Source organism: Diospyros lotus, chromosome 14 (assembly GCF_014633365.1).
Source record: "Diospyros lotus cultivar Yz01 chromosome 14, ASM1463336v1, whole genome shotgun sequence".
In the NCBI taxonomy this organism is placed as follows: Eukaryota; Viridiplantae; Streptophyta; class Magnoliopsida; order Ericales; family Ebenaceae; genus Diospyros; species Diospyros lotus.
In genome coordinates this window covers 31,349,817-31,376,220 of record NC_068351.1, presented here as the reverse complement: position 1 = coordinate 31,376,220, position 26,404 = coordinate 31,349,817, and the positions used below count along the sequence as shown (strand labels likewise).

At 38.1% G+C, this 26,404-nt stretch overlaps 1 long non-coding RNA gene across 1 annotated transcript; it reads right to left on the bottom strand.

Annotated features, from left to right (window-relative positions):
- Positions 1-281: 281 nt before the first annotated feature.
- Positions 282-26,404, bottom strand: LOC127790098 (uncharacterized). The gene is made up of 3 exons (XR_008020729.1): positions 26,238-26,404; positions 20,511-22,703; positions 282-590 (listed from the first exon to the last, which is right to left on the bottom strand). It is a non-coding gene; the product is annotated as an uncharacterized LOC127790098 (long non-coding RNA).

The window sequence follows — 26,404 nt, the reverse complement described above, 5'->3', positions numbered from 1 at the left end:
AATCGACAAAAAACGTCTAGATATGTTTTTGAAACAAAAGGAGACCACTTAAAACTTATCCAAATGGGTTGAAATATGAACCAAAATGAATCTTATCAAGTCTAGTTTACAACTCAAAAGCATATCTCGAATCGAATATAAGTACAGAAAGTTATACCCATAATAGTACAACATGCGCAGACTGAAACTGAAAGTTCACTTTTGGAATTGGAGAGTCAACTTCTTGAAAGTCAATTTTTGGAATTGGAATGTCAGGGCATGCTTTCGGATATAACTGCTAGCATAGGAACATCCAAAAGAAGATCATTCCAAAATGGGATACAGAAATAAACATCTCAAAAAGAAATTTCCATGTTATAAATTGGCTCATTTTCCACAGGAGCAACATTCATTCTTAAGGCTTTAAAAGACATACACTTTTCAAAAATGTACAAAGGCGCTAATACAATACCAAAAAAAAAAAAAAAAACCTTCTACACAGGCCTTCTACACAAGTCCCAAAATCTTTAGGTTGGGGGAGATCTCTATACACGTCTAAATTCAACTTCGAGCCCCACTAGAGTCCCCTTCTACAATGGTTTTGCACTTACCTGGAATGACAAAAACAAGCAAGTGAGCCACAAGGCTTAGTATGTCAGGGCTCGTTCCTGGATTATCCGTTAGCATAAGAAGTCTGAGAGAAGGTCCATTCAAAATGGATACAAATATAAAAAAATCACTCAAAATTTGCCAAAAAATTATTTTCTTTTCCATATTTGCTCACTATCAATAGGAGCCAAAATAAATATTACAATATCCTTTACATCATCATCTCAGGCTTACCACCCATACCTTTTCAAAATAAAAGGGCACTAAGACTTTAAATACAAAATAAAGTACTTTACTCATGCCCTTAACACTATACCCATGGATCTTGAGCTGAGACATCTCTGTACACATCTAATTAGGACTCACCCTAAATAACTATTTTCCCTTTTTCCTAGAACAACAAAAGAAGCAAGGGTGAGCCACAAGGCTCAGCAAGTATATAGCAAAGGGAAGCATCAATAGATCGATATATGAAGGCATGAATAACTCAGAGCTAAGGAAAAATCACTACCCGACATCTAGACATCAACTGGATTCATGCCTTCTACACTTGACAACAACATCCTCAAAGAAATACAATTTCTTACATTTTATCAAAACACATTTTTACTCCCATAAGGTACCCATGTACATGCCTAACAGATTGGCACCTAAGGCCCCTTTAATCACATGCATCATATATACATAAACGACACACAATCCATGCCATTTGGTTACATAACACGTTACCCAGCCATAATATAAATGCATATATGCACACATATGGTCCTTGGGGCCCACATAAAATGCATACACTAACACCCAAGACCCTGAATACAAGCCTGCCAGTAGCTAAGGACAGGCTACCAAATCAATAACATGAGCCCAAGGCTCTCATACCACATCTATCAGTATTATATCCACTTCCGTCATCATCACGTACTAAAGCACTCACATACACAAGTTAGCACTCAACAGGCCAACCGTGTCATGCCAATGCTCACACTCCCAACACATACAAAGTATGACCCCTTAATGAATGCAACCCATGGCCCAACATTATAATGCGAAACAATATAATAACACAATGCAATGCAACGTAGCCATAAGCATTATGACAAGTAACATTCACACACCCTCAATTTTTTGCCCACTAAGATTCCTGACTATTTCACACAATTCAACATTTAAATAGGTTCCACCACATCAATTAAGTACAATTATTTGATAATATCAATAACCGGGTCAAGGTGAAAATATTTGCTTCCATAATTTAAGATTGAACGAATTTTAAGGAATGAGAAAGCTACGAATCAAGCATACACTTCAAAGGAATTCCACAAGATAAATAGTTTTCCAAATGGTTCAAATCCGATACCAAATCAAAGCTTATTGAGTTAGGGTCACAAAAAAAAAAATGAATATTAATTCTAATATCGAGACAAGAAGTTATGGTATAAAGAATAGTGGGTAGTGTAAGTTTCTGTTTGAGCAAGTTTCGAAATATAGAGGGTAGGTTTCAAAATATAAGTTTCTGTTTGATCAAATTTCAAAACATAAAGGACAGGTTTCAAAATATAAGTTTCTATTTGATCAAGTTTTGAAATATAAAGGGCAAGTTTCAAAATATAAGTTTTTGTTTGATCAAGTTTCAAAATATAGAGGGCAAGTTTCGAAATATAAGTTTATGTTTGATCAAGTTTTGAAATATATATAGAGGGCATGTTTCAAAATATAAGTTTCTGTTTGGATAAGTTTTGAAATACAGAGATTATGTTTTGAAATAAAAGTTTCTACTCGATCAAGTTTCGAAATATAGGAGTTAGGTTTCGAAATCTTCAGCTCGAATAGTTGACCAAACTCTCACGAACTGAAGACCCACAAACAACAAACACCCCAAAATGACCACCAATAGCTTCCTAACCCACAAATGCCATTCCTTGAAGTAAAAATAGGGTGAACAAACCCTAAGAAGATTCTCAACCAAACTATCCAATTTATGAGATAAATATACAATATTTACAACCAATGGAGAGAGAAACCCATTTAATTGAAAAAGATTTCAACACAATGAAGAAGATGAAATCTTGCATCAAATGAAGAGAGAGAGAGAGAGAGAGAGAGAGTTAAGAAAAGCTTGCACAACCAAATAAAAGAGGGTGCAAGAACTTGCCTTGAAGAGGAAAATCCAAGACGAAGAAGAAAACACCCAACTGCAACCTTCACTTGAACTCTAAGCTAAGAAAATAAATGGAAGAAAAAGAAGCAAAGAAGAAGAAGATGATGATGAGAAGATCTATCGAGAATGAGCAAGGAGATGGAGAGAAAGAGAAGAAGTTTGAAGGAAAATAAAGGCATGGGGGAGAATGGGCTGCATGTCCATTCTCTAACCACCCCCTCTCCCAAATTCCAATTTTACCCCTCATAATGCACACATACACAATCAAATATCCATGCCCTTATTGGTAATTTGCTTCATTTTTCATTTCTTTTCTCTTTTCTTTAATCTCTCCAATTATGAAATTCCCCATTTACCCTCACCTTTTTCAAACACAACATGCCCCTTTTTGTCATTTGCCACATTTCTCATTTTCATTTAATTATAATGCCACCTTTTATACACATTGCCCAAGCCCAAATCAATGGCCTAATTAAATAAAATTGTCCAGTTCCATCTTAGGCCCCAAATAAAATAACACACATATTTAATTCATTTTAAGCCCAATGGCCTCAACCCAATTTATAAATGAATTTCAACTTTTCAATTCTATTGGGCCTTTTAACCCTTGGCCCAAACCCATTATCCACACAATCATTCTTTAACTATTCACCATACATTGATTCCAAAAATAATATTCCCATTAATTTGACTTTTTATAAACATATAAAATAGTTTAACCCATTTAATTTGGACAATGCCTAAAATGCGTCACACATAATAAAATCATATTTCTCATAAAATTCTAGACCTATTAACGGGTTGTTACACAGCAAGCATATATATAGCAAGGGGAACAAAGATAAGGTAGATCTATGAAGGCATGCATGATATAAGAATCAATGGAAGACTACTACCCGACATTTAGAGACAAAGCTTTTGATCATGCCTTCTTTATCAATAATACCTCAATAGTTGGTATTTATTTGCTTAACAACAATGTACACATTTAGCTCATAGAGTAACACACAATTTGCATAATGGCATAATAACCTTTTTCCATACATGACTCATAGCACAAGAAGTCACCAATCCATGTTCATGCATTATTTATATAATGATAGAAATACATGTGCCACATTGGCCCTCTAGGCCTCCACATCCATGTGACTATGTATATATATATATATATATATATCAAAATTCATCAGCCACCCACAGTGGCGAAAGCATCACCTATTGGGTTTATGGCCACCTCACCCACATCAAGCGCTCAATGGGATATCCCGTCACACACTTGCGGAACTTAGCCTCCCCACAAAAATAATAATAAGAGACGCAAAGATAATGGTAGTAATGCATCACACATGAGATTCCATGGACATGCCAAACAAAAATATTTATTAACAACTTCCCAAATGGGATTATCATGCTTACTCAGGCAACTCAATTACATTTTTATCTCAAAAACCCCATGTTTATACACATATATATTATCTTCAATCACGTCTTAGCATTTTAGAGGATTGAGTGATATCAAAGGAAGAATTTAATAGAAACCTACTTTAACTATCATGCTTAATTTGGATTGAGGAAAGCCTTAACTGACACAAATCATAACCAAAGTATATGATATTATATATTAAATTGAAGCTCTCGAAGTTTAGATTATGATGCTTCAAATGGATCTCAATTTAGACTTCTACATCAAAAGTTATACTCAAAAGAGTACAAGGTGCGTAGTGAGTTTTTGTTTGAGCAAGTTTCAAAATATAGAGGATAGGTTTTGAAATTTAGAGGGCAGGGTTTCGAAACATAAGTTTCTGTTTGATCAAGTTTCAAAATATAGAGGGCAAATTTCAAAATATAAGTTTATGTTTGGGCAAGTTTCAAAATACAGAGATTATGTTTCGAAATCAAAGTTTTTGCTTGATCATGTTTCGAAATATAGAAATTAGGTTTCGAAATCTTCAGCTCGAATAGTTGACCAAATTCACACGAAACCAAAGGCCCACAAATTAGAACACCCCAAAATGACCACAAACGAAACCCTAATCCCCAAGTTGCCATTTCTTGAATAAAAGATGGGGAAAATAAGCCCCACCATAACAAGAGTCAATGACACCTTTGAAGGAAATCCACGAGATTTGATAAAAACACGAAACTAATACATTTAACTACAAGTTCTCAAAAACCACCATTGAAGAGATGATAGCAAAAGCTTTATTTAAATATGAGGGTATACCTTGCACTAAAACATAAGAGAAAAGGAGAAGGAAGCTTGTATTTTGATGATAAAGCCAAAGAGAAGAAAAAGCACTCCAAAAGCTTGAAATCTACCCACCTTGAGAGCTTGATTCCACCACAATTAATTGAAGAAGAAGGGAAGAAGAAGATGAAGAAGAAAGTGAAGGAAGACTGCCGAAAGAGAGCAATAAATGAAAGGAAGAGAAGAGAAAAGAGGGGCATGGAGGAGAATGAGCATGTCCATTCTCCAACCACCCCTTCTCCCAAATTCCAACTTTTCCCCCACACACCCAACTTACTCATGCCTTAAATGGTCTTTTGCTTCTATTTTCCTTTTCTTTTCCCTTTTCTATATTCACCCTATTTTGCAAGTTTCCATTTTACCGTTAACTTTTCCCACACACATAACATATAAGCCCATATTTATACATGGCCCAAGCCCAATTAAAATCCCACTTCATATTAGGCCCATGAAATTATTTTAGACCCACCACTTCCATTGGGCTTTAAATCCTTAGCCCAAGCCCACTTATAACACAATTTATGCTTTATTATTACACATATACATTAATCTACTCACATGTAATGACCCCAAACATATTATTTCCCACTAGCTTGCCTCTTAAACCCTATATAGAATATTTCCTCACTATTTAACCTCTTTAACAACCCATAAATTATTTTCAGCATTCATTAAATAAGGTCTGCATGCAACACACTATATAAAAATATAATTATCACCTATGACCCACTTAACGGGTCGTTACATGCAAAGTCAACTTCTGGAAAGAAAAAGTCGACTTCTACATCAAATTAGTTGACCCAGATGAGAGCTTGACATACAGAGTCGACTCTTGAGACCGAGAAATGAAAATGGACAAATAAAACGCTCCCAACATCAACCAAAACTCACCATAATCCATCCATACCCCAAATACATCATTTCCATGAAAGATGAGAACAATAGGACCTCATTTTAGCCATAACCTCAATTTACCAAGATTCCACCAAAAATTATACAAAACATAATCAACCAAATTGTTGTAAAACCCCAACCTTCCACAAAACCCCTAAAATTTCCAAGAACATACTTTAAAAATTTCATGATCCAAGGACCCCCCAAAACCCCCGAGAACCTAAATTACATCCCCCACAAGAAAATGGATATAGATTCACAACAGTATGAAGAAAGGGAACCTGCACAACAAAATGAAAACAAGTGCAAGCGAGAACTTGTCTTCAAATCTGTAGATTGTTGAGATGAAGACCAAAGTTTGCTAGAGCCACCACCTTCACTTCCAAAAGCCTCAAATCCAAGAAAAGAAATGGAGATAACAAGAAGAAGAAGACAAAGAGAAGAAGAGAGAAATGAGGGTTTTTCCCTCTTTCTCATATATATATATATATATACATCTTCCTTTTTTTTCTTTTTATTTTCCATTTTCTTTTTTTTTTCTCTTTTACCATTTCCCAAATTACCCTTTTACAATTTCATTTATACCCACTTTTCAACTCCCTTCCTCTTGACATTTCCACTCCTTTCCATTTGACTTTCCAAAGCTTCATTGCTTTCGAATTTTCAACAATCATACTGTAATACCCGGTATTACATGGTATTTAAAAAAATAAATAAATTTGGATTATTTTGTTAGGACCTCGGGTGGTCCAGGAAAGCCAGGGGTCAATCTCGAGAAATTAATTAATAAAATTACCGAATTGGTGACAGGAAGTGCCTCGGGACTTGGATGTCTAACGAAGAGGGAAAGAGATTGGTGAGCATCTCGAGATAGGGATAATGACGCTGGAAGCAGTCCGATCGGAAATAATTTTTGGAATAAATTCTGTATAAGCTCGAATGAGTGTCAGTACCGAACAGTTGTAGGGGACTTCCTGAAAGCTGAGGGGACGCTAGGGGTGGTCTGGTTTGGCGAATAAGACAACCCTTAGGTGTTTTCGGGTGGAATAAAGGTCCCGTGTAGGCACAGGGACAAAATCGATATTCCCGAGTAAGTGTTGGTTATTGATTTTTGAGAAATTCGAGAATCTAAATGGCTTGAGGGTAATTAATTCAGATCTTGGAGGGCCCAAATGATATTATGAAATTCCTAAGTGGAATTAAGGGTTCTCAAGTGTAAATTATGATGGGTTTAAATGTAAATTAGTATATATAGATATATATATATATATGGTGTATGCGCGAAAGTGGGGAGGAAGCTTCCTCCCCTTTGATATTTTGAGGTGGCCATGGCTGATGCTGCTGAAGCAGCTATGTCATGAAGCTACAACAATGGCGTCTGAGGGCGGCGGCATCTGATGACGGCGGAAGGCGGAAGTGGCCGAAGCTAGCCGAGCAAAGGCCGATGATGGTCGAAGGTAGCAACAGCATGGCGGCCTGATGCAGCGAAGCGAGCAATGGTGGCTGCGGTGGTGGCGGCGTGATGCGAGAGGCTGCTACGGTGGGGTGGCCGGTGGCAGTGTGATGTGGGGCCGGCAATGGCAGAGGCCAAGCGAGTGGCCGACGCTAGTGCGCGCATGGGGGGGCGCGAGGAAGATGATGAACAGGAGCCCATCGCGCGCGGGAAAAAGAAAGAAGGAAATAAAGAAAATAAAATAAAATAAAAAGAAAATATGGAAAATCTGGAAAATGGGAAAAATAGGAAGAAATTCCAGAAAAATTCTAAAAAATTCTAGAAATTAATCCGGGGCTTGAGGAGCATGTCGGAAACTCAAAAATGGGATTTTGGGCGTAAGTAGCAACTCAGGAGCCAACGCTGATGGGGGCGTCTGATCGGTTTTCTCCTCCAAATTAGTTGAGGTAAATTAATTTAATTATTTTCTAAATATTTTCATTATGTGAGATAATGAATTGTGTCGTATTGGTTGGATTGAACCCTCGGGTGGGGTTGATTTGAAGTTGTTGTCGGGTGAGTTTTACGGTATACGACGTAGTTGAGGGCATTGGTTGAATGCCAGATGTTAATGGATTTGGGGTTTTATGTGTTTGCCTCTAGGTTCGACTGGGAAGGCGGTGATCCTAGAAGAGCTCGGAGTTCGGGCTAGCATTCTCGCCGAGGCAAAGATAAGGCTTCGAGCCAGGTAAGGGATGGCCCCATGTGGAGGTGGCCTTGTAAGTTGGTAAATGTGTTTGATAATGTTTTTATATTGCATTTACATGTAGTGGTTAACACTTGCGTGATGTGAGATCTAGTGAACCTATGGCCATATGGAGAATTAGTGTGGTAGGGGCAGATAGGTTGATGCCTCAAACCTTGGTAGGTTGTGAGGACGAATGGGCCTAGCCTCATTTGCATGCATTTGGCATACATAAACATAGTTATATTCATATTTACATGCATTGTATCCTTACTGAGTCTTTGTGACTCATGAGGTTTTAGCTCATGTGTAGATGTTGCAAGTTCAGATGCAAGCAGGGATGGCGCCGGGAGGCTATTGTGGCAACTAGCCGTGTTGCCTGAGTTGTGTATTTTATTATCTCTGTACGTAGCCATGTGGTGTTATGTATGTATTGTTAGTGTAGGTGCTCTAGACCCAATCAGATTGGGCATGTTGTACACTGACAATTGTAATCATGTTATTATTTGAATAAGGAGTTATTCAAATTCACAAGAAGTCATTCTATTAATTTCTTATTATTATTGTAATAACAGAATGAAACTAGATAGAAGTCCATATGATGTATACTGTGAATAATCTATAAAGATGTGAGATGATGCATCACAGTTTCTAGACATCATTAAACGTCCCAAGTCGTAGCAATGTCAAGAATGGACATTGACAATTGCGGTAAGACTTGTATGTGCTATGTTTTTGTTATGTGATAGCAATGGGGGTCTCACACCCATAGGCATGGGGATGCCTAGACAAGTACATAGGTGACCAATGTTGGAGAACGTGTCACTGGACATTACTCGCCATGAGAATCTATTTTGGTTATATGTTGATGGAATTCTTATACGAGATGGGTGTAACTAATTCTTGGACCTGAGATTGTCACAGTCATCTCATAAGAAGACCGATATGCTTTGACATCGTTTCGATGGGCCTAGATAAAGGCTGCACGTGGGCGATCGTTGGGCATATCGTGAGGCTTATGGAGATGGGTGCATAACCAAGATGGGACTCGTCTATCTCTTGATAGAGGATGATGTATCTAAGGCGCCTTCGGTGGATATTCACTTTAAATCCATGGCCATGGTAAAAGAGATCAATAAAGAGTTATTGATTTACTTTCTATTAAGTAAAGATATCCAGAAGACCGAAGAAAACTCATGTGATCGTTATCAAGCAACACATCGCCATACTTGAGATCACATAAGATACATTGACGAGATGATCGAATTACACGGTAACCATGCTCGTGAAAGGTTATTTGCGGATTATGAATCCTTCTGAATAATTGGGTAGGCATGATGCCTTGCTAGAGGCTAATCTTGTCTTATGTGTTTGTACCGACACATTGCCAACATATTCGGAAGCCTAATGAGTCATATGCAATAGGCACGGTCCCTGGCTTAAACTAGGAGAGTGGACGTATGGTTAAGTGGGACACTTCGGCAAGAAGTTTTGCCGTCGTAGGTTCTCACGGAAAAAGAACAAATAGACGTAATGACGTCGATATGACGAGGAGTCGTCATAATGGAAAGAGTTTCCTAAAAATGGCAATTGATTAAATTAGGAAGGAGTTTCTAATTTAATAATTTTCTATTTGTTGGAGTGGCAAATAAGAAATAAAATATATTTGGGCTTAAGTTAATATTTGGACTAAATTAGATTTGGGCCAAATGTTAAATTAAATATTATATTTGGACTAAATTGGATTTGAGCCAAATATTAAAATAAATATTATATTTGGACTTGTTGTTACGCGATTACAACAATAAATTTATAAAATGGGAAACCACCGATGGATGACCCTCGTATGGCGTATCTGAGCGATGAGTGAGTCTCCCGGGGTAATGTGGCAGTGATGGGTGAGTCTCATAAGGCGTTTTCGAGCGATGGGTGAGTCTCCGGAGGTGTTTCCAAGCGATGGATGACCTATTAGAGAAAGAATCGGTTAAGAGCGCGGGCGAAAGTCCCCGCGCGGACCCTTCGATGCTTAAGTTAGATCACCGTAGAAATTGAGTATTCGAAAGTAAGAGAGTAAATGCGAGAGCCAGAGATTGCATACCGAATGAGGAAAAGTGACCTCCTATTTATAGCAATAAGAGGGGCATCCATGTGTCGCGTGTTCCGAGTTTTGTGGCAAGAATCTCGGAGAGGCTTTGACCGAGTCTCGCGGAAATAGCCTTAGGCCAACTTTCTTGGAGGCGGTGGCGCAAGAATAGGAGGCCCACGGAGGCGAGTGTGGATCCCTGGGTGACCCTCACTTGGGGGTATCTGTGAGCATGGGAAAAAGAGCACGAGGGGCCGTACGGGTGGGTGCACGGGGCCGGGTGCGAAGTGATTGTGTGTGCGGGGGGTTGCGCACAAGGGTGTGCACGGGCGGCCGCTTGCTGGCAGCCGTGCGCGCGGTCACGGCCTTACGCGGGCAGCCATGTGCTGCCAGCCGCGCGCGCGGCCAGCTGTGCGCGAGGCCTTGCGCACGCGGCCACGCCTGAGCAGCTGCGCGCGCGGCCTTGCACAGGCAGCCGCGCGCGAGCAGCTGCGCGCGGGGCTGCCTTCCCCCGAGTGGGGTCACTCGGGGGTGGCACCCCCTGGGTGGCCTCTTTTGGCCACCCAGGGGGGGGTTGCCACGTGGCACTCCCTCGGGGTGCCACGTGGCGCTCTCTTGACCTGATTTTTTCAGCATTTACTCTTCTTTTATTTATTTTATACATAACATGACTAAATTAGATTTGGCCTAAATATTAAATATTATATTTGGACCAAATTAGATTTGGGCCAAATGTTAAATAAAATATATTTGGGCTTGAATTATATTTGGACCATAATATTTTATTTAACCTATAAAAGGATTGGGCCATTTAATTATATTTCTAGTTGGACTAGAATAAGCCCACTTAATATTCTAAATTAAATTAGAATTAATGGGCTAGTCCAATCCATTAGGGTTTTAGAAACCCTAGGATATTTCATTATAAATATCATTTTATAGGTTGCCCATTATTGAAGTGATTTTTGGTGACGTTTTTCAAGAGTTGAAAAAGGTATTGCGGTTCACTCTTCCCGTTTCTTTTTGTATCGATTTGAAACGTGGATGTTCTTTTACCGTCCATACACAAGCCGCGCAAAGGAGAAGGAGCTAGCACTCATATTCCGCTCTCCTTGCCAACGGACGCGTGCCGCGTATCACGAGTTAGAGGCTGGACGCTTGGACGGCTCGAATCCGCGAACGACTCGATAATCTAAAGGTTAGATTTATTTATTTATTTGTTTGTGAATGATTTTAATTTCGACGTTGATCCAATCGCCGGGATCGGGGTAAATTCAAAATTTTGAACTACGATGTTTACCCCGTAGCGATCTTGCTTTACTTTCAGTGGTATCAGAGCCATCGTCGAAATATTTCAATTCCTTACATGCGGATTCAGTTATGTTGTTATTTGTGAAATAATTAAATGATTGTTGCGTTTGTATTTTTTTGATTGCAAAACGTTTTTGGGTGAAGGGCAAAAGATCGTGTATGACACGAAAAAGGGCGAAACGGGGTTCGGGGTGCATACGGATGCACCGGGGCGTCGAAAGACGCGGCCGAGCGGGGCCCGCGCGCGCTGGGCACGGCCTGGGGCGGCCTGGGCGCGCGCAGGGCGCGACCCTGCGAGCTGGGGCACGGTCGCGCGCGCGCAAGGCGGCTTCAAGCGTGGTCGCGCGCGGCCCGCGGGTGCGACCCGCACGGCCCCAGCGGCCCGCGCGACCCCTACCGCCTGCATGGGCCGCGGCCGCGCGCGCCAGGGGCAGCCCATGCACGCCCCAGCTGCGCCCAGCGTGCGCCAAAAGCGGCCCAGGCGCGCCTAGCTCGCCCAGGCGCGCCCCATGGGCCTTGCGGCCTGGCAGCATGTTCGACATGCTGCCCAGCCGCCTCCCGGCCCCTCCCGCTCCCTCGGGCTTCGGTTTGACCCTTCCCGGGGGTCCCCGTGAAGCACCCGGCCCGACCCTTCAGTGGCCCAGTGCGTTTCGTTCTCTTTGGTGGGGCCCGGCCAAATTGTTTGGCTATTTTTATTATTTTATTTGATCCATGAGTATATGACACTTATGGGCCGTGATTAAAAATGGGCCAGGGCTGTTAATAGGGCTATTTATTATTGGGCTGCTAGTGTATGTTTGACATGCATTGGTTGATCCAAGGCCTGTTGAGCCTTATTAGTTAGACTAATGGATGGAGCCCAAGCCCAACACAATTAAAACAAGTTTGTTTTTCCAAAATTATATAAATTTTCAATTTATTGAAAGCGTTTCATTAAGATTGAAATAGATGCGACAATTAATTAGCATAATCGAAATGAATCAATTAGATTGATTGCATGGGTGTATGGTATGGATCGAGTCGACCATTTATTTTATGTTGGGAATGAATGCTTGTAAATTTGGTTTTTAAAATAGGGTCTGCGTGTCCTGCCTCTCTTATACTCTGATGTACATTCTCTTCTCATCTCACTCCCCCCGAATGTAACTCGGGGTTTCTGATTCTATGTAATGTATGTAGAATAGAATAGAGTAGTGATAGTTGTAGTTTGTATGAAGAGCTAGAGATGGAGCCAAATTGAAGACAAGATTCGAAGACCAACGAAGGCTTGAAGAATGTGCTCATGAAGTAAGTTGTGATTCTTCACCTAGGTTTGACCCGCTAGCTTCCCTTCTATGGCTCGAGGGGGCTAGCCGTAGTTATCCATACCATACACCGGTTTGAGTCGTTTATTATGCATTATTAATTTGATTAATTGCATGTGATGAGACCTAAATACATAAATAATAAATCCCTCATTAATATTAAGCCAACTTGCCTTCCATTATTATGATGCATTAGGTTTCTAGCTAGCACTTGATTTGTTGAGTCACTCAAGGTCATGTGTCACCTATGATTCCTATGCTTCATGGGCCATGAGATGTCCCTGAATGATGGGTTCGACTTAACTAGAAAGGTGGGGTTTGTTGAGTCACTCAAGGCCTTACTGAGTATAGAGGCAAAGATTGGGAGTCACATAAGATGTGCTTGGCAAGGAGTTGTCAACCCAATGAATCTAGGAGTTGCATGGAGATGCAATTGGTAGAAAGTACCTACCTAATCGATCTTAGCACAATTTGTTGAGTCACTCAAGGTTGTGCGAAGGGAGATGGGATCCTAGCCTACTAGGAAATCTTCCAACGGGATTTCCTGAGTTATGTCTTGAGGGTGGCAAACTCGTAGAAAATAGTGGGAGCAATCATAAAATGTTACTTCTTGCAATTTATGATTTCGCAATTTAATATGATTATAATAATATCTCTCTTCAGTTGTTGATCCAGAATGTCTGGAAACATGTCGATAAGATCGATACTCGAGGGCAATAATACCTTCAATGAGACTAATTTCTATAACTGCGAGATCATCTTGAGGATAGTCCTCACATATGATAAGATTCTTTATGCGATAGAGAGCTATCTTCATACGAAGCCACCAGTTAAGGAAATAGTAGCACATTAGGCCTGGACGATGCACATGGATGATATGATCATCGCTTGATATATCGTCTTAGCTGTCATGATCCCAAAACATAGGTCGTATCATAAGAGTTATGATGCCTATGAGATCATGGCTAGGCTCAAGGATCATCTATTGAGAAGCATGTCATGGAGATGATACGTTTTATCAATAAGTTGCTAGAGCTAAACTTGGGTATGGATGCAGAAACTTACCCTAGATTTGGTGCTACAGTCCCTCCTTAACGGCTATGGAAAAGACTCTTGGAGAGTGGTTATCCATACTTAGGGAGACCAAGCCTAAAATTGATTATAGGCCAAGGGAAGTGTTCTCTTAGTTGAAGGGCCCAAGGCGCATAGAGGCAAGCCCAAGAGTAAGAAAGCCAAAAGGAAGAAAAGTTCTTCCATAGCGTAATCTGGAAAAGTCCAGAAGACCAAAACCTAAAAGGGTAAATAGGATGCGATCTATTTCCACTATGATAAACCGGAAGGTGTAGAGTAAGAAGAGTTCTACTCAAGGCACTTCAGGTATTTATGATATTAGAATTAATCTATCTACTTCCGATCAGTCCATATGAGTATTAGATACTGGATCTAGTGCTCATATTTACACTTTCGTGTATAGGCTTAGGAGTACGAGGAGATTAATAATAGGAGAAGTGTACCTACACGTAGTAAATGGATCAAAAGTTGTTTCATTAATTGTAGGGACCTATTTATTGACATTATACACAGGGCTTGTATTAGATTTACATAACTGTTACTACAATCCTAGTTTGACTAGGAATATAATTTCTAATTCTTGTTTGACAAGGATAGATATTCATTTTTATTTAAGAACAATAGTTGTTCGTTTTATAAAAAATGAGTTGTTTTATGGTAAAACAACAGTACGTAAAAGTTTGTATGTCCTTGATGTTGATACTCCTATCAATAACATAAATATTAAGCGACTTAAATCAGATGATTTAAATAGCACTTATTTATGGCATTGTCTCCTTAGCCATATAAATGAGACCCGCATATCCAACTTGTATAAAGCTGGATATCTTGGCACATTTGATTATGAATCATATGGTGCTTGCGAATCTTGTTTACTTCGCAAGATGACTAAGTCTCTTTTTAAAGTAAAGAGAGGCTACATAAGTGCTAGGGTTTGTGCACATTGATGTGTGTGAACCCATGTCCACCCAAGCTAGAGGTGGATATGTCTACTTCATAACCTTTACTAATGATAGATCATGTTTTGGTTATGTGTATCTTATGGGGCACAAATCTGAGACTTTTGAAAAGTTCAAAGAATTCAGATTTGAAGTAGAGAAATAAACTGAGAAAAGTATCAAAGTACTTCGATCAGATCGAGGTGGTGAATACTTGAACAGTGAGTTTCTAAATCATCTGAAGCAGAATGGGATTCTCTTACAATGGACTCCACTTGGAACACCAGTGATGAATGGTGTGTCTAAAAGAGGAATAGGACCTTGTGGGACATGGTCTGGTCCATGATGAGTCGCGCTGAACTCCCTATTTCATTTTGGGGATACGCACTCCTCACCGCGATCTTTGTTTTGAACAGGGTTCCAAGTAAATCAGTTACTCGGATTCCATATAAGATATGGAAAGGAAAGAAGCCAAATTTGTCTTTCCTTAAGATTTGGAGTTGTCAAATTTATGTTAAACGTGTTGACAGTAATAAGGTACAACCCAAATCGACAAGATATCTGTTTGTGAGATATCCAAATGGATATTACTTTTACCACCCATGTGAACAAAAGGTGTTTTGTTGCCAAGCATGTGGTATTCCTTGAGAAGGAATTCTTAGATGTTGTGGCTGGTGGGAGGAATGTTAAGCTCGAATAAGATTCGAGGTGAACCACAAAAAAATACTCCCCTCCAGGAACCCGAGAAAGGTCAGACACAAGAAGTTGTGTCAACTTCCCAACCTTCTACACAAGAACCTCATAGGTCGATGAGGGTTCGTCGCGAGCAAGAGAGATATGGATTTCTCATCTCAGCACATGAAGATGTGCTTCTAGATGAGAACGATGAGCCTACTACCTATGATGAGGCAATGTCTGACATTGACTCTGGGTTATGGCAGATGGATGACAAAACAGCTTTCCTTAAAAGAAACCTGATCGAAGATGTGTATATGACACAGCCTGACAGTTTTGTTATTCATAAACATGCAAATAAGATTTGCAACTTGCAAAGGTTCATTTATGGACTAAGGCAAGCATCCCGGAGTTAGAATCAATGTTTTGATGAAAAGATCAAAAAGTTTGATTTTTCACAAAAGGGAAGTTGATCCTTGTGTTTACAAGAAGGTTAGTGGGAGCGTAGTGGTCCTTTTAATCCTATATGTGGACAATATATGGCTCATAGGGAATTGTGTTTCCATGATGCAATTAATTAAAATATGGCTTTCAAAATATTTTCTCCATGAAGGATTTGGGAGAAGCAACCTATATTCTGGGAATAAGGATCTATAGAGATAGATCCAGGAGGTTGCTAGCACACTCCCATAGCACGTACATTGACAGGGTGCTAAAGAGGTTTATCATGGAAGATTCTAGGAGGAGAAGTCTTCCCATGTCACATGGAATACATCTCTCCAAGGCTATGTGTTTGAAGACACAAGATGAGAGAGATAGGATGAGTCAAGCACCATATGCCTTGGCTATTGGCTCGATCATGTATGCCATGTTATGTATGAGGCCAGATATCGCATATACTTTGAGCATATGTAGTAGATATCAAGCTGATCCAGGTGAGAAACACTGGATTGTTGTGAAAAACATTCTTAAGTACTTGTGAAGCACTAAAGAGATGTTTTTTTCCATATGGAGAATGAGAGCATACCATGAAGGGGTTCATGGATGCCAGTTTCCAATTTCAACCATGATGATTTTAAATCATGTACAGTCAAAATTCATATTCTACCTATATGGCTGGGCCATGAGTTGGAAGAGTTCCAACAAGAGATAGTGGTAGATTCAACAACTGAAGTCGAATACATAACAACCTTCGAAGCAGCTAAGGAGGTTGTATGGATCCGTAAGTTCATTGATGAACTTAAAGTGGTGTCCAGCATTGTTGATCCAATAACAGTTATTGGGACAACAATGGAGCTATCGCGTAAGCGAAGGAACCACGATCTCATCAACGGATCAAATTTGTATTGCGGCATCACCATATGATAATAGAGATTATCAGCTGAGATGACATATGTAGAGAAAGTATCGACGGATGACAACGTCGTAAATCCCTTGACTAAAGCTTTATCCCAGGAGAAACATGAAAGTCATGTTCGATCATCAGGTATAAGATACATCAATGATTGGCTCTAGTGCAAGTGGGAGATTGTTAGTGTAAGACCCAATCAGATTGGGCATGTTGTACACTGACAATTGTAATCATGTTATTATTTGAATAAGGAGTTATTCAAATTCACAAGAAGTCATTCTATTAGTTTCTTATTATTATTGTAATAACAGAATGAAACTAGATAGAAGTCCATATGATGTATACTGTGAATAATCTATAAAGATGTGAGATGATGCATCACAGTTTCTAGACATCATTAAACGTCTCAAGTCGTAGCAATGTCAAGAATGGACATTGACAATTGCGGTAAGACTTGTATGTGCTATGTTTTTGTTATGTGATAGCAATGGGGGTCTCACACCCATAGGCATGGGGATGCCTAGACAAGTACATAGGTGACCAATGTTGGAGAACGTGTCACTGGACATGACTCGCCATGAGAATCCATTTTGGTTATATGTTGATGGAATTCTTATACGAGATGGGTGTAACTAATCCTTGGACCTGAGGTTGTCACGGTCATCTCCTAAGAAGACCGATATGCTTTGACATCGTTTCGATGGGCCTAGATAAAGGCTGCACGTGGGCGATCGTTGGGCATATCGTGAGGCTTATGGAGATGGGTGCATAACCAAGATGGGACTCGTCTATCTCTTGATAGAGGATGATGTATCTAAGGCGCCTTTGGTGGATATTCACTTTAAATCCATGGCCATGGTAAAAGAGATCAATAAAGAGTTATTGATTTACTTTCTATTAAGTGAAGATATCCAGAAGACCGAAGAAAACTCATGTGATCGTTATCAAGCAACACATCGTCATACTTGAGATCACATAAGATACATTGACGAGAGGATCGAATTACACGGTAACCATGCTCGTGAAAGGTTATTTGCGGATTATGAATCCTTCTGAATAATTGGGTAGGCATGATGCCTTGCTAGAGGCCAATCTTGTCTTATGTGTTTATACCGACACATTACCAACATATTCGGAAGCCTAATGAGTCATACGCAATAGGCACGGTCCCTGGCTTAAACTAGGAGAGTGGACGTATGGTTAAGTGGGACACTTCGGCAAGAAGTTTTGCCGTCGTAGGTTCTCACGGAAAAAGAACAAATAGACGTAATGACGTCGATATGACGAGGAGTCGTCATAATGGAAAGAGTTTTCTAAAAATGGCAATTGATTAAATTAGGAAGGAGTTTCTAATTTAATAATTTTCTATTTGTTGGAGTGGCAAATAGGAAATAAAATATATTTGGGCTTAAGTTAATATTTGGACTAAATTAGATTTGGGCCAAATGTTAAATTAAATATTATATTTGGACTAAATTAGATTTAGGCCAAATATTAAAATAAATATTATATTTGGACTAAATTAGATTTGGGCCAAATATTAAATATTATATTTGGACCAAATTAGATTTGGGCCAAATGTTAAATAAAATATATTTGGGCTTGAATTATATTTGGACCATAATATTTTATTTAACCTATAAAAGGATTGGGCCATTTAATTATATTTCTAGTTGGACTAGAATAAGACCACTTAATATTCTAAATTAAATTAGAATTAATGGGCTAGCCCAATCCATTAGGGTTTTAGAAACCCTAGGATATTTCATTATAAATATCATTTTATAGGTTGCCCATTATTGAAGTGATTTTTGGTGACGTTTTTCAAGAGTTGAAAAATGTATTGCCGTTCACTCTTCCCGTTTCTTTTTGTATCGATTTGAAACGTGGATGTTCTTTTACCGTCCATACACAAGCCGCGCAAAGGAGAAGGAGCTAGCACTCCTATTCCGCTCTCCTTGCCAACGGACGCGTGCCGCGTATCACGAGTTAGAGGCTGGACGCTTGGACGGCTCGAATCCGCGAACGACTCGATAATCTAAAGGTTAGATTTATTTATTTGTTTGTGAATGATTTTAATTTCGACGTTGATCCAATCGCCGGGATCGGGGTAAGTTCAAAATTTTGAACTACGTTGTTTACCCCGTAGCGATCTTGCTTTACTTTCATGTATACCCTTGTGAGTAAATGTATGTGTTATTAAGCGTTAAATGTATTTAATTGTTGTAATCATCATAGTGTGATAAATGATTGTGAAATTGTTCGTTGAATATGGCTTAGTTGGAGAAGCCGAGTTTCGGACCGAATAAAGATCAGCGAGGTATGTTCTCATAAATTCTCAATACTCAGCGAAGTGTTTGTTATGCTAGCTTTGTGCCTAGGTCACCTTTGGCTTGCTACGAGGCGAGTCGAAGAGAGGTAAAGCTCACTCGGGTTCGGGTCTCGGTCCGCTGTGTTTTCTTGTTTGTGTTGGGACCGATTCTTAAGTAGAGCGAAGGGAATGACGAAGCCTAGTTCCCACCTAAGGCGGTTCCTGTTGAAATATAGTTCAACCCTTCAGTTGTGGTTCGTCGGTGAGTAATCCGGTAGATTATTTACCGGTTGCGCCCGTAAGTGGGAGCGGGTCATTACACATGCCCATACTTATAATTTCTCAACAATTCACTTTCACATAGTTGCTTAGAATTTCAACCTCTAACCCTTTCACACACAAAAATCCCATTCATTTTAAGCATTTCAAGCTCACTAAAATAATTCCAACATTTAGCTCATATATTGCCAACTACAACACACATAATATAAGGCCACATTACCTAGACGACCCATTTACGAACCATTATAATTTTGCCTTTGAAAATGTTTTTCTTTATTTATCCAATGATTCAAAATCAATTTGTAAAAATGATTTAGCAAATTCTTTTAAATCTTAACACTTGTTTTGCAAATCTCCATACATGTTACTCATTTGGTTTTCATTTTCACAAAGTAGTTTTTGATATTGAAGTTGATTTTTGTTGAAAAACTATATACTTGGCTTAAGATATAAATCCTTTGTTTTTCATCATCAAAACCAACACAAGAGTAAAATATCATTATGTAGTGTGTTTGTGCTCATGCAAACCAGTATAACACAGAGATTTATAAAACAATTTATATATAAATGAAATTTGGGGTTCTCCAGGGGAATGTTGTACTTGATGGAAGAAAACATTACTCATGATGAAAAGTAATATATTTCAACAATTACCTTTCAAATTTCTCAATGAATATACTCCTTCATGCTCATCGGACTATACCATCCTTGTGAAGAAAGATGTTAAAACTAGGATTGTTAATAAAAAAAATTTGAATTATTTTTCCATTGAAAATAAATTTTCTTGAAGGTCAGCCCATTGTCAATATTCTTAATTGTTTCAAAAGTTGCCTTTTCAAAACACGCCTGTCACAGTCCATCGCATAGTCGGCTAACGACTCAATTTACTTTGGCTTAAAAGAAACACAACTTGAATATATATAGGCATTCATAGGGATATTGAAAAATCATTTTCATCTTTAAAATATTTCTATCAAAGTCATTTTTCTCATTCAAGACAATCTCAAAGCGTTATTCGAACAACGATGTTCACACTTATAGTATAATAATCTCTAAAGCATCTAAAGATAATATATATTCAGAGAAAATTCAAAATTTATTCAAGAAATAAAAACTTACATACTAGAGCTTGTAGTTTACAATCCCATCTCAACTCCCGTTGGAGCCCCTAAAGGACTACTCACTCATACCTTGTTTGTGCACCAAGAGTAGTTTCCTTAATGCTTCTGATATCTCCCGAAACCAAACTAACTCATTTCCCCTTGTATAGAGGAGAAGGCCTTCTGCTTTGCTTAGATGCTAAGCATGGCATCTTTGCTTTAGCAAAAGGTGACCCAACAAACTAAAGCATTATAGCATATGTTTGGCTGCCTTTGGGACCGGACTAGTCTATGCTAACTCAAAAGACTCAAACATACAAGAGCCATCAAAGTGAGAGGGCCCCGTAAAACTTGATGATCGCTGGCATCTTACATAGTGGAGACTACATTATTATCCTTTGTGGACCTTCACATGCTTCCTTCTTTTTCGGTGGATGCTCTTCTTTTCCATTATCATCTTCTGATGGCTAGTTGGATGCTTTGCTTGCTTCAGATGCTACGTCGCTTTCATAAGCATCGAGGTCTTCAACTCGAAGATAGGGAATTTGCTTTTGCATATAGTTGTCATCTTCGAAAAGCTTGATGGCAAGGTGGCATCTATTATGGATGCTTTCTTCCATACATGTGATCCTTTTGTAGTCTCTCCAAACATAATGTTGAGTGAGATTGTTGATGACGTCTTCAAGAATTTGCAATTTGTTTGCTCGATCGAAGGCATTGTTACTCCTTGCTATAACAATTTTGATAGAGTATTGGGTTTTTACTCTAACATCCTGTTGCTCTCTCAGTATATGAATACTTGGAAAGATAGTTGGTTTGGATTCAAGGAAGTTATTAACTGTCTTCCAATTTTTGACTTGAAATCTCGGAGGTGCAGAGATTACTTCAATGCCAAAATGTCCTTGATTTACCATTTGACAGTAACTCTAAGTGGATACAAGAAATTCAATGAAATCTTTTAATGGCGGGATATCTTTTGCCATTTTGGAAGAATGTTCATCGAGGATGATGGAATTGATAAAACCTCCCTTGAATAATTCTAAGAAGATTTTAGAGCTGATTGATTTGGAGATTAAAATCTAACGATAACGGGTTATGCCATCCCAAATCTGATCGTTTTCAAAAAATATTTTTGCAGAGTTTTCAGAAAAACACTCGGCTAACATTTTTGTCCAAGGTTTGCTATTGATGGAATTAAATAGCTGTGACCAATGATTGTACCTCGAGAAGAATGAGGGTACTATTTTTTCTACAAAAATGTTGTATCTAATCTCAACATCGAGAACAAACAAAGTGAGATCGATCTCTTTATTGTAGATTGTTTCTGAGAGTTCAAGAAAATATTCTCTCTTAGAAACCAAGTTCTAGGCTTTGATAAGCTTGTTGAGTCTGTGAAATTCATATTCAACTTCACGAACAGGGTTAGGTTGACCAGTACCTTGTCTAATGTGGTTGAAGACTTTGGTAAGGATACCTAGTTGTTCTCTGGTGATAGGCCTTTGGGCTGAAGGCTTCCATGGTTTGATCTTTTTGGGGTCAAGGCTTTGGTTTGACTCTTTTTCTTGATCAATAGGTTTTTGTGGGCGTAACCTCACTGGGTTGGTTTTTTCTATTTTTAATGAGTGTTGGGCTTGTAACTCATCAATAATAGCGAAAGGCCTGGGCTCAAAAGCTTTGGGTTTTGGGCCTCTACTGGCTTTGTCCTAAGCAATGGGCTTCGGACTATTGTTAACTAAACCAGTGGGGTTTAGCCAGTTTTTACCTCCTTGAGGTTTGGCCATTTTTGCTTTTCCTTTGCTGTTACCAGCTAGTGGAATTAGCTTGTTTAATGCTGCTATTGCATCTTTATAATTGTTTGGTGGGAAATAACCACCTAAAGCCTTTGGGCATTTCTGATGTCATTAGACCTGATTTTGGGCTCACTAGCCTCTCTTGGTATAGAGTTGGAATTTATACCTTTACTTCGCTTGGCTTCTAGAATTTGAATTTCTGGCATAGCCATTTGCCTTTTCATTTCAAGCAGTTGAATCTCCCCATCAAAGGACTTATTGCTGGATGTTGAGGCCATTGGAAATATTAACTTGCATCAAGAAACAAACTGTGACTGTCTTGTTGGTTTTCCCAACTTTTGACATTGGATTGTTGTGGCATAATATCCACTTGTGCACATGTGATCGTGCCCTTTTGCTGTGTTTTTGAGAAGGCTAAGTTCCTTGTCAAGAGATTTGCAATAAAATTGTTAGTACCTGCAATATGCTTTATAGACATGTATAACTACATGAGATAAAATATGTATTTTGCCTTTAGCAAATTGTAGTAGGGTTTTTAATTTTTGTTGTTGAATAATGAATATTTAAAAAAATGATTTAGTTTTTTTATTTTGGGTTTAAGATGTTATGAAATGAATATTTAAAAAAATGGTTTAGTTCTTGAAGGTGTTAAAAGAAGTCCCAACCAAAATTTGGATGGACACCAACAGATCTTTCTTGGCTTTATGAGCCAATCAAAGATAAATCTAAATGAAAAACATGAGTAATAAACTCAAGCAAGCCTTAGGAAAGTTTACCATGAAGGAAAGCAACACCCATAAGTCATATCAATTGTATGACAAAATCACTTTTGAAGAAGTTGATAATCCTAGTAATTACTCTTTAAGAGAATTACCAGAAAAGATTTTATATGAAACCAATAAAATCAATCGTCACAAGACTAAGAGAATATACTAGAATATACCTAGCCAAGACAAAAGACTACATCTAGTGGTCCAATAGTTATTAATGCAATAACAAAAGAAGATGTATTAGATGAATTCAGGAAAGACTTGGTTTATTTCCACATCGCCGCCATTCAAATCCTACTCAAATGGTTAGGAAATGCAGGTATAGACATACTAATCCAAATGGCAATTAGAGATGAAATAATTCTAGATGAAGCTAAATCAATCCTTGGATTATGGCCATTCAAATCCTAGTCAAATGGTTAGGAAATGCAGGTATAGACATGCCAATCCAAACGGTAATTAGAGATGAAATAATTCTAGATGAAGCTAAATCAATCCTTGGATTATGGCCATTCAAATCCTAGTCAAATGGTTAGGAAATGCAGGTATAGACATACCAATCCAAATGGCAATTAGAGATGAAATAATTCTAAATGAAGCTAAATCAATCCTTGGATTATGGTCTGGAAACCTTTACACAAGTACAGTATACACAGTACTGTACTTAGATTATTTGTTTCTAGCAACAGATGAAAACATTAATCAAGTGTTAACCGTGTATATTAAACCAACTTTAGATCTTTTAGAAGGCTTTAAACAAGTCTCTACAAGTATCAAGGTTTATATGTCATGGATTGATTTACCACACGCATATCATAAGCGTGATGATGGATTCAATACAAATCACTCGAAACAAGGTCAAGCAATAATAATCAAAAACTCAGGCATGAATGTAATAGACATTCCACAACCAATCCTAGTTGAACAGCTTACATAGGACATAGATTTTCACATCCCAAAAGCAAAACCAACACTCAAAGTAGGCCAAACAAGAAAACTAGAATACAAAATACAAGCTAGAAATGGTCTACACATCAGGTTAGTTAAGCCAGACTTATATAACCAAGTCTTGCTTAGTTAACTTTTAAATTTCAACAATAACCTTTCAAATTTCTCACTGAATATACTCATTCATGCTCGTTGGACTATACCATCCCAATCCTAGAATTAGAGCTTCCGTTTGGATTGGTATGTCTATACCTGCATTTCCTAACCATTTGACTAGGATTTGAATGGCCATAATCCAAGGATTGATTTAGCTTCATCTAGAATTCTTTCATCTCTAACTGCCATTTGGATTGGTATATCTATACCTGCATTTCCTAACCATTTGACTAGGATTTGAATGGCGGCGATGTGGAAATAACCTGAGTCTTTCCTGAATTCATCTAATACATTTTCTTTTGTTATTGCATTAATAACTATTGGACCATTAGAGGTATAGTCTTTTGTCTTGGCTAAGCATATTCTCTTAGTCTTGTCACAATTGATTTTATTGGTTTCATATAAAGGATTTTTTGGTAATTCTCTTAAAGAGTAATTACTAGCATTATCAATTTCTTCAAAAAGTGATTTTGTCATACAGTTGATATGACTTATGCTTGTTGCTTTCCTTCACTGTAAGCTTTCCTTAAGCTTGCTTGGTTTATTACTCGGTTGTTCATTTAGATTTATCTTTGATTGGCTCATATAGCCTTAGATTTATCTTTGATTTATCTATGTCTGGCTTAGCTAACCTAATGTGTAGACCATCTCTAGCTTGTAGTTTGTATTCTAGTTTGCTTGTTTGGCCTACTTTGAGTGTTGGTTTTGCTTTTGGGATGTAAAAAAATCTACGTCCCATGTAAGTTGTTCTACTGGGATTGGCTGTGGAATGTCTATTACATTCATGCTAGAGTTTTTGATTATTATTGCTTGACCTTGTTTCGAGCGATTTATATTGAATCCATCATCATGCTTATGATACGCGTGTGGTGAATCAATCCATGACATATAAACCTTGATACTTGTAGAGACTTGTTTACAACCTTCTAAAAGATCTAAAGTTGGTTTAATATACACGGTTAACACTTGATTAATGTTTTCATCTGCTGCTGAAAACAAACAATCTAAGTATAGTACTGCATATATTGTACCTGTGTAAAGGTTGCTAGACCATAATTCAAGGATTGATTTAGCTTCATCTAGAATTCTTTCATCTCTAACTGCCATTTGGATTGGTATGTCTATACCTGCATTTCCTAACCATTTGACTAGGATTTGAATGGCGGCGACATGGAAATAACCCGAGTCTTTCTTGAATTCATCTAATACATCTTCTTTTGTTATTGCATTAATAATTATAGGATCATTAGATGTATAGTCTTTTGTCTTGGCTAAGCATATTCTCTTAGTCTTGTGACGGTTGATTTTATTGGTTTCATATAAAGCTTTTTTTGGTAATTCTCTTAGAGAATAATTACTAGCATTATCAACTTCTTCAAAAGTGATTTTGTCATACAGCTCATATGACTTATGTTTGTTGCTTTCCTTCATGGTAAGCTTTCTTAAGGCTTGCTTGAGTTTATTACTCATGTTCTTTTAGATTTATCTTTGATTGGCTCATAAAGCCAAGAAAGATCCGTCGGTGATCTAGTCCATCCAAATTTTGGTTGGGACTTCTTAACACCTTCAGGAACTAAATCATTTTTTTTTAAATATACATTTCATAAAATCTTAAATCCAAAAAAAAAAAAAAACTAAATTATTTTTTTTAAATATTCAATATTCAACAACAAAAATTAAAAATCCAACTCCAATTTGCCAAAGGCAAAATACATATATTATCTCTTATAGTTATATGTTTTTTTTATTTAAATATTTAATTTTTTTATTATTTTAATTATACTCCTAATTTATATAATTTCGTATCAATTGCACTACTAAATCTTTGTTATTTCAATTAGGGTCCTAAATTATGCTTAACTTATTATTCTCAACAAATTTATGAAAGTATGTATTTAACCCAAAATTGCATAGTTTACTAGTCTAATTAAAGTAATAAAAAGTTTGAGTATCTAAATTTTAAAAAAAAGTACAAATAAATGGACTAAAATATGTATTTGGGCTGCTGCAAATGAACATTTTTTTTTTTAGTTGCATGGTGCATATACAAATTTACGTATATGTATATGTATATATAATTACCTGGATGAGCTCCATGAGGAAGTGGACGTCCTTGGTGTTGAGCTCAGCGGTGAGAGATAGTTGATGGCGTGATGCAGATATAGATTGGTCAGGAAGTGGACGTCCGGTCCGATCTGCACAGCAGGAGGTTCAAGTTGCCTTGCTCTTGTGTTGCGTTCTAACTTCAA